The 9,654-nt window shown below is 38.5% G+C and overlaps 1 pseudogene; it reads left to right on the forward strand.

Annotated features, from left to right (window-relative positions):
* Window positions 1-7,757: 7,757 nt before the first annotated feature.
* Window positions 7,758-8,367, forward strand: LOC103290706 (glycolipid transfer protein-like; annotated as a pseudogene).
* The last annotated feature ends 1,287 nt before the right edge of the window (window positions 8,368-9,654 follow it).

Consider the following 9,654-nt stretch of genomic DNA (forward strand, 5'->3'; position numbering starts at 1 on the left):
GGCAATGGCTTTTAAAAAAGAGAGAAATTGTATCAACATTTTCTTCTTTCTTATTCAAAATCTCTTTCCTCTTCTGGAAAAAGAATTGGAAGATGGGACTGGGAATTATGCCTCAAAGCTCTCCAATTACACAGGGCTTAATTGATCAAGGGCCCCAGTATGATGCTCAGAAATATCCCAGTGCATTTGCACTGAAGCTGTGGTTTCCAGCCAGTGACTGCACACAGTAAGGCACAATGGTCCTGGAAGAAAAAGCATAGCTCTACTCTGATGGCTGACTTTGGCTAGAGGTTGCCCTGAGAGCATAACTTGCTCTTCATTGCAGGGCAGAAAAGGAGCTTCCACCCAACATTCTTCCTTCCCTCCTTCACTCAGGCTTGACTTGCTTTGCATTTTGAAAGTTCTCTTGACCTTCCCAACTCCTATCCCATTTTTTTTTTCTCATAGTGTTCCCCCTGAAAAAAAAAAATCTTCTATGTTTCAACCCATCTTGGCATCTGCTTCTAGGAGAACACAGACTAACCATAGAAATGTCCTCTGTTTACAAGTTGTGCTACAACTGAAAGTGGGGGAGGTATTAGGTGAAAACAAGTTAGGAGTAGAGTAATGGAAACAAGAAGTATATATTCTCTAAGGCTTTAAGAAGGAAAAGTGTAAGGAATCCATAGATATTCTCTTTTGCCTAATCTAAGGAGATAGGAATAGTCAAGCATGTGAGCAGAAGAACAAATCAGAAACAGAGAATATGAATTTGGTGGGCATATGTCCATTGTATGGTCGGCCAGAAAATTAAGCAAGGCAAGAGATGGGTGGGGTGTGGGTAGGACAGAAACAATAATAACAGTTATTATTTTAATCCCCTTATGTATAAGGGGATGGAAAATGAAAAGAAACGTGAATTACATTTGGAATTTAGGAGGGGCGTGAAGAACTTCAGAAAGCAACTCTGCATAGTCGCAAATGGACAGAATGAGGCTCACATCCTGGAAAAGGATCATAGTTTACTAGTATGCCAGGGGTGGGGAACCTTTATTCTGCCAAGGGCCATTTGGATATTTATAACATCATTTGCAGCCATACAAAATTATCAACTTAAAAATTAGTCTACTATATTTGATCAAACATTTAATTAACTCACCCCTATTATACCATGGCAGGGCTAAACCAAATGATTTCATGGACCTTACATGGCTGACACCCCCTGGTTTATGTGTTTTGTCTTTTTTGGGGGATTGAATATTCATCTTCTTTTGGATTTTTTAAATATTCATCTGAGACATAAAGTAATTAATCAAAAGCAATCTTCACCAGAGATAGTAAATAAATAAATAAATAAATTTTCTAATACCTGAAACAATATTTGTGTTCCTTTCTGAGTTACTACTGTTGTAGTTTTGAATTGTATGTGAAGTTTGGCCAAGGAGGGAGCCAACATTTTCTCATGAATAGGACATTCAAAGTCTTAAACTTCTAGCTGTTTACTTTTCTACTCTTCTCTGTTTCTGACAGATAGAACTCTAGAGTCCAGTCTCCATTGCCTTCCCCAGGAAACAGTCCTTGGAGGCACAAATGTAAAGTTCCAATGAAGCACAGTTGGAAGGCATGGTGGTGGCATGCCAATTACTATTTTCAGAGAATTATCTGGCCACACAACTTTCCTGGAGAGACCGCCTATATCCATGGTTTTAGAGAAACTATAGGAATCAAATCAATGCCCTTTTCATTTTTGTTTTTGTTATTGTTCATTTGTTTCTGTGTCAGGTTCTGAATTTCTTATCTACATTTATTTCATTTGGCAGCTAGTGCCTCCATTTAACAGATTTATCATAGAGACCTAAAAACAACCTATTAAATACAGAAGAAATCAGAAAAAAATGTTAAAAGAAATAACAAAGAGCAGATAGAATGAAAAGAAAGCAAATGACAAGATAGTAGAATTAAATCCAGTCATTTTAATAACATTAAATGTCAATAATCTAAACATTGCAATCAAAAGCAGAGATTGTCAGAATAAATAAAATGCAAGAACCAAATATATGCTGTCTATAGGAAATACATTTCAACAATAAAAATACAGATAAGTTGCAAAAAATACCTAAAAAAATGTATACCATAGAGAACAGTCTAAAGAAAATTGGAATGACTGCATTAGTATTAGACAAAATCAACTTTAGAACCAGAAATATCAACAAGATAATAAAGAAAATCTGATAAAATGATAAATTCATCAAAAAGACTTAGTAATCCAAAATGTTTATGCACCTAATTACAGAACTTCACAATAAAATAGACCATACCTGAGAAGTATAAAAGGAAAATAAACAAGCCTACAATTATAATTCGGAATTTCTACATTCTTCTTTCAGTAACTGATAGAGGAAGTACACTGGGAATCATTAACAATATAGAAATTCTAAACACCTCTGTCAAAGAAGAATTGACATTTTTATTTATTTATTTATTTTTTATTTATTTATTTATTTATTTTTAAAGTATATTTTTATTGATTTCAATGAGGAAGAGAGAGGGAGAGAGAGATAGAAAACATCAATGATGAGAGAAAATCATTGATCACTGCCTCCTGCACACCCCCCATTGGGGATCAAGCAGCAACCTGGGAATGTGCCCTGACCAGGAAGACAACTGTACCTCCTGGTTCATAGACCCATGCTCAACCACTGAGCCACTCTGGCCAGGCAGACATTTTTAGAATATTATCTTTAAAAACTCCCAAGAAATTTCAAAAGACTACAATATTTTATATTCTCTGACCACAATGACATTAAATTAAAATTGAATAAAAATATATTACCTAGAAAATCCAAAAAATATAGAAAATAAACAATATGCTTTTAAAATAACTGATGGATTGAAAAATTTTAAGGGGAAATTAATTTTTCCCCCCTAAATGACTAATAATGGAAATGCAGGATATCGAATTTGTGAGATGCAGCTAGCACTGTTAGAAAGAGTCATAGCTTTAAATGCTGTGATCTATTACAGAGATGGAAGGTCTAAAATCAATAATCTGCAATTCTATCTTAAGTTACAAAATAAAAGCAGAATAAACAAAATGTAAGTGGAAGGGAGAAACTGATAAAGGTAAGAGCAGAAACCAATTAAATAAAACCAAGAAAAATAGTAAGAAAAAAACAGTATGAATCCAAAAGTTTTTCTTTTGAAGAGATAAATAAAAATTAATGAGCCTCTAGTCATCCTGATCAAGAAAATAAGCAAAAAGACACAAATTACTATAATTATAAATGAGAGTATCTAGAGATGCTACAGACATTAAATTATAATAAAGGACAATTATGAACAACCTCATGCCAAAAGAATTGATGATTTAGTTGAAATTAAAAAAATTTAAAGGACTCATGAAATTTGAGAATCTAGCCCAAGAAAATGTAGAAAAAACTGAATAGTTCTACATCTATTAAATAACTTGAATTTGTAATTAAAAGGCATTCCACAATAAAACTTTAGCTTGAGACTGCTGGAATAATTAATTCCATCAGACATTTAAGGAAGTAATAACAGCAATCATACACAAGCTCTTACAGAAAGCAGAGGGGGAGGCAGTGTTTCCCAACTCATATTCCAAAGCCAGTATTATACTGATGCCAAATCCAAAGATATCACAACAAATGCAGGCATGAAAATCCCTAACAAAATTTTTATAAATCATATCCAACAATATGTAAAATGAATAATACATCTGATAGAATAGAGTTTTTGTTCGGAATGCAAGATTGATCTGACAGCCAAAAATTGATCATTGTAATTTAGTACATTAATAGAATAAAGCAGTAAAAGTATAAGATAATATCAATAGATGCAGAAATGCATTTCAAAAATTCAATACTCATTTATTTAAAGAAAATTAAAATGCTCAGCAAACAAGAAACAGAAGGAAATGTCTTCAACCTGCTTAAGAGCATCTCTGAAAACTTGCAGCTAACATTATACTTAATAGTGAAAGGCTTAGTGACTTCCATTTAAGGTAAGGACCAGTCAAGGTTTTAGTCAACATTGCAGTATCAGTTCTATCCAACAAAATTTGGCAAGATAAAGAAATTCTGAAATCATAAAAATGGAAAAGGAATAAATAAAAATCTTTGAAGAGAACATAATTGTGTACATAGAAAAATGTAACAAATTACTAACAATTACTAATATACTGAGACTAATAAGTGATATATCAAGGTTGCATATGCAAGGTCAGAGCTTTAGAGCTATAAATCATGTTTTATATACAATTTAAAAATATTCATATATTTTACATGAGTAATTAGTGAAAGGAATTTTAAAAATCAGTTCCAATTACAATGGCAGCCAGAAAAATTAAATACCAAATAATAAATTAAGAAAATCTTGACATGACCTGTACACTGACAACTACAAAACATGACAAAAGGAATAAAAGACAGACATATATTCCTTAAACTTGCACAAAAACATGAACTATAAAAGAAATAAACTTGATAATAATTAAAAACTTTTGGCCGAAACCGGTTTGGCTCAGTGGATAGAGCGTCGGCCTGCGGACTGAAAGGTCCCGGGTTCGATTCTGGTCAAGGGCACGTACCTTGGTTGCGGGCACATCCCCGGTGGGGGGCGTGCAGGAGGCAGCTGATCGATGTTTAAAAAACTTTTGCTATTTTTAAAGGCAATTTAGAAAAAAGACAAGCTATTGACTGAGAGAAATATTCACAAAACCAGTATATGGCAAAGGGCTGGAATCTAGAATATGTAAAGAATACATATTCCAACTCAATAATAAGGCACACAATACAATTTAAAATGGGCAAATGGTTTAAGCAGACACTTCATCAAACAAGATACATGAATGGGCAATAAGCCAATGAGCAAAAGGTGTTCAAGTCTTTAGTAATCATGGAAATGCAAATTTAAACCACAATGAGATACCATAGAGCTGCTGTGGAAAACAGCATGGCAGTATCTTAAGAAGATAAGTATACACTTCATATGTAATCCAGTAATCTCCTAGATATTTGTCCAAGAGCAGTTATTCACACAACCATTTCTATCTAAATCTTCATAGGAAAACTATTTATAATAGCATAGATATTATGTAGCATATCACTTTATGCAGCATATCACTGTTGCATCACTGCTCTCTTCTTCGTCACTATTAGTTTCAGACATATCAATTTCTTCAACTTCTATTGTATCACTACTGTCTTCTGAGTCACTGTCTATATATGTGAGATCATCCTCATAAACTGGTGGCATTTTCTGAGCTAACTTTGTTTGTGTTCTCATGGCCAACCCTTCTCTCCTCATGAAATTGAAGCACCATTTTGCCTTTCCTGTAAAATTAACAATGTTCATTTCATTTGCAAACATTCTTGCCTGACATTGTTTGACACACATAAGCCAGTCTGGTGCTGCTCCATAATCCAAGTCTTAAGCCTCTGCTCCAAGTTTCCCCATTTTGCTGGTTTTCCTCTTAAGGTCTTCTTCTTTTTTGGTAATTTAAGGAGTTGTTCTTCCTGTTTTCTCCACTGTCTGATCATACACTCAGTGGAAGGAGGTCCAAATTGTCTCTCTGTAGCTCTCTTTCGCATAGCTGATTACATTCAGTTTGAATTTTGCAGAGTAAGACAATCACTTGCTGGTATTTATCTTTTTTATTTTTTGACATCTTTATGGGCTCAGAATGCTCTGGTCCCTGTTGCATCTGTGCACTCTCCACCTCCACCTCCAATTATGACATCAGCTGATGTCAGTTAAACAAGGCTCATGATTGGAGGAAGCCTGTTTGACAAGGTATAGGCAGTTATGCACCCGTGGCTCCCTCCTAGGCTGACTGCCATGTATAAGACGCCCCTCAATTTTCAGTCTAATGATTTTAGAAAAAAATAGTGTATTATACATGGAAAAATACAGTATTTGCAATACATATATCTCACTTTTGTTACTTAAATCAACAAAAAGACAAACAATCAAATTTGCCCAAAGTCCTAAAAAAAAAACATTGCAGAAGTAAATATTTTAATGCCAGAAAGCACATGAAAAAGTGCTCAAGCTACTTAGTCAACTGGAGAAAGGCAAATTGAAACCACAATTTTATATCATTTAGTAATCAGTAAAGTGACTAAAAACAAACAAACAAACAAACAAACAAAAAAACAAGCAGCAAATAATAAGAAATAAGAAAACAAAACTGCTAACACCAAATGTTGCAAAATATGTGAGGAACTGGAATTCTCCTACATTGCTTATGGAAAGCATACCTATCAAACATCTAGTAATTCCATTCAACACCTAAGTAAATAAGAGCAAATGGTCCTAGCCGGTTTGGCTCAGTGGATAGAGAGTCGGCCTGTGGACTGAAGGGTCCCAGGTTCGATTCCGGCCAAGGGCACCAGCCTGGGTTGCGACCTCGATCCCCAGTAGGGGGTGTGCAGAAGGCAGCTGATCAATGAGTCTCTGTCATCATTGATGTTTCTATCTATCCCTCTCCCTTCCACTCTGAAATCAATAAAAAATATATTTAAAAAAAATAAGAGCAAATGAAAACACATATCCATAGAAGATATTTATAGCATCTTTTTCATAAGTGCTCCAAAATATACATATTCCAAATGTGTACTTATTAATGGGACAGTAGATAAACAAATTGGGATATATTCACATAATAGAATACAACTGAAGAGAAAACAGGAACCAAAACTACAGATACAGCAATATGGATGATTCTAAAAAAATATTATGTCAAAAAAGCCAAAAAGAAAATAATACATATTTATTCTACATATACAAAGTTCAACAGTATGCAAAATAAGTATTTGATGATAGAAATCAGGATAGCATATGCCTATGAAGGTTAGAATTGACACTAAGGGTACAAGGGGATTTTCAGGGTTATAAAAGTATCTATATTTTCATGTGGTAGTGATTAGAACGATGTATGTATTTATCAAAACAAACCAAATGGTGCACTTATATCTGGATATTTCACTATATGTACATTTTACCTTATTAAAAATTTTAAAGTAGTGATAATAATCTATATATATAAAGAGCCAGGGTCATCAGATCCACAGCAACTGGAGGCTCAGCCTAACGCCAGGAAGTGCATGGAGCACCTCTCAGTGCCTCCCCCTTCCCCTGTCCCTTAGGGCAGGTGGGACTGAAGACTGGCGATCGGGCTGAACAGCTGACCTCTTGGTCCCTGCCCCCCGCCCACAGGCTCCGATGGATCAGCGATGGTGAATGGGGGAATCCAGGTGGGTGGCGGGAGGACCAGGCTGGCTGTCAAGCCTTTGGGATCCCCAGCTCATCCCCGGCTGCTTGGGGGCTCAGGCCTCCGGGGAAGCAGGCCCAGCAAATTCACCTCCATGCGCATGTGCTGGGCTGGCTGCTGATGGATCATGCTGCCTGCTCGAGGCTGCTCACCCCAGGGTAGGTAGGTCGCAGGTGTGCCCCGCAGCTTCTGTCAGCACCACAAGCCCAAGCAGTTAGACCAGAACCCCCACTGCCCCTCACTGGGCTCACCCCCTCCGCCCCCCCCCACCCCCCCACACACACACACACAGGGAGAGGTTAGGGGCGCTCCTAGGCAACACAATAGGGTGCAAGTTTGGTGGGGGAAAGTCAAAGAAATAGGGGGAAGGTCTTAAGGGTCTGCGGGGTTGGGGTGGTCCATCTGGAGTAGGTTTGGAGTGTGCTGAGGAAGGAAGAGGAAGATCCGATTAGAAAATGGCATCACTGCCAGCCTCGACCCCGAAATGGCGCTGTTGGCCGAGCACCTGCTGAAGCCGCTGCCCACGGACAAGCAGATTGAGACCGGGCCTTTCCTGGAGGCGGTGTCCCACCTGCCGCCCTTCTTCGATTACCTTGGGTCCCCAGTGTTTATTCCCATCAAGGCAGACATTAGTGGTAACATCACAAAAATCAAAGCTGTGTACTAACACTGACCTGGCCAAGTTCCAGACCCTGCAGAACATCCTGGAGGCGGAGAAGGAAATGTATGGAGCAGAGTGGCCCAAAGTGGGGGCCACGCTGGTGCTGATGTGGCTGAAAAGGGGCCTCTGCTTCATCTAGGTCTTCCTGCAGAGCATCTGCAATGGGGAGCAGGACAAGAGCCACCCCAACCTCATCGGCGTCAATGCTACCAAGGCCTACGAGATGGCGCTCAAGAAATACCGGCTGGATCATGCAGCTGTATGCTGCTCCCTGCAAGTCCGACTTCCTGAAAGCCTCTCCAAGGGCCAGAACGTGGTGGAGGAGGAGTGCCTGGAGGAGGTCCACCTGTTCCTGGTCAACTACACGGCCGCCATTGACGTCATCTCCAAGGTGTACACCACAATGAACGCTGAGCTCCACTACAAGGTGTAGGCAAGCCCAGCGGCCGGCACTCCCAGAAACAGACAAGCCAGAATCACTGTGAAGCAAGCTGGCAGGCCGCCTTGGCCTGCATCCCCCAGAGCGGCCCAGAGTCTGGCTGGGGATGCCCGTGACAGCCCTGGTTTCTGAAAAGTCACTTTGGGGGGGTCTATCCTAACAGAGCAATAAATAACCACCCTACTTCTGAACCACCTTTAATGTCACGGCAGCACAGACCGACTGCCTTCATTTCAGTGTGATACAAATCAGTTATGTTGGTAATAAGTCAAGCTCTAGGATTTTCTGTCCCCGCCCCCCCACGTGGTGCATGACCCTGGGGGAGCCCTGTCATACACCTCATTTTAAAAATGAGGATCTGGTGAAGTTATGTTTCGGGTCATGTAAGGACCACGACTACTATCTTTTTCCAGACAGTCTTTTATTGTTGAAAACAACCAGCAAGCTTTTGATGACCTTGCCCAAGGGGGACTTTATTTTAAAACTACCAGGTATGAGTAACTGACCACAGATGACTAAATTTGCATTCTTCTGCATAAGAATTTGCTTCAGGGACAGCCTACCCCACCTAAGAAACTACCTATCATGTGTGTTCTCTCAGAGGGGAGACCACGAGCCCTCCCGATGTCGAGACCCAAGGAAACACCTTGCTGCCTTAACTCTCCATCCTGGCACTAACAAGAGCTGTATTTTGAAAGTGTTGGGGTGAATAGAGGGACCCCCAAATAATTCATGTGTGTTAAAAACCCAATGAAGAACAATTGGTGATTTTTATGCAAACACTAAATAATTCTTAATAAATAAATCTTTATGTTGGAATCACACAAAAAAAACATAAAAAAAACTAAACAAAACTTTGGATATAGTGAAGGGTAGTTTGTCCAGACTGTTGAGAGCTCAGAATTAGAATTTAATTGGGATAGAAATCCTGCTAATAACACCTGATGCCTGAAATCTGAGCACTCTACTTTTAGGTTTTCTAGTTCAAGTTTTTGGAGACTGCCTATTAAAACATTCCTGGTTGGAAAGTGTTTGTATAGAAGCCCATAAGTATTAAGTATTTGCTGTGTTTACCATGCTTAGCTCTCTGTAAGGAATATGGAATAATGTTAAATCCCTCATGTTCTCAAGAGGCTTGAATTTTAAAATAAAAAATAAAGAAGAAATATAAATATTAAAAATAAAAAAATAAGAAGCTTGAGTTTTAGGGGTGAAATCAGGCAGGCAGGCATGTGGTTAGGAGCCAGCAGTCCCAGATTGTGAAAGTGATGTCCGTGGGAT

This window comes from Eptesicus fuscus, chromosome 3 (genome assembly GCF_027574615.1).
Source record: "Eptesicus fuscus isolate TK198812 chromosome 3, DD_ASM_mEF_20220401, whole genome shotgun sequence".
NCBI classification, from domain to species: Eukaryota; Metazoa; Chordata; class Mammalia; order Chiroptera; family Vespertilionidae; genus Eptesicus; species Eptesicus fuscus.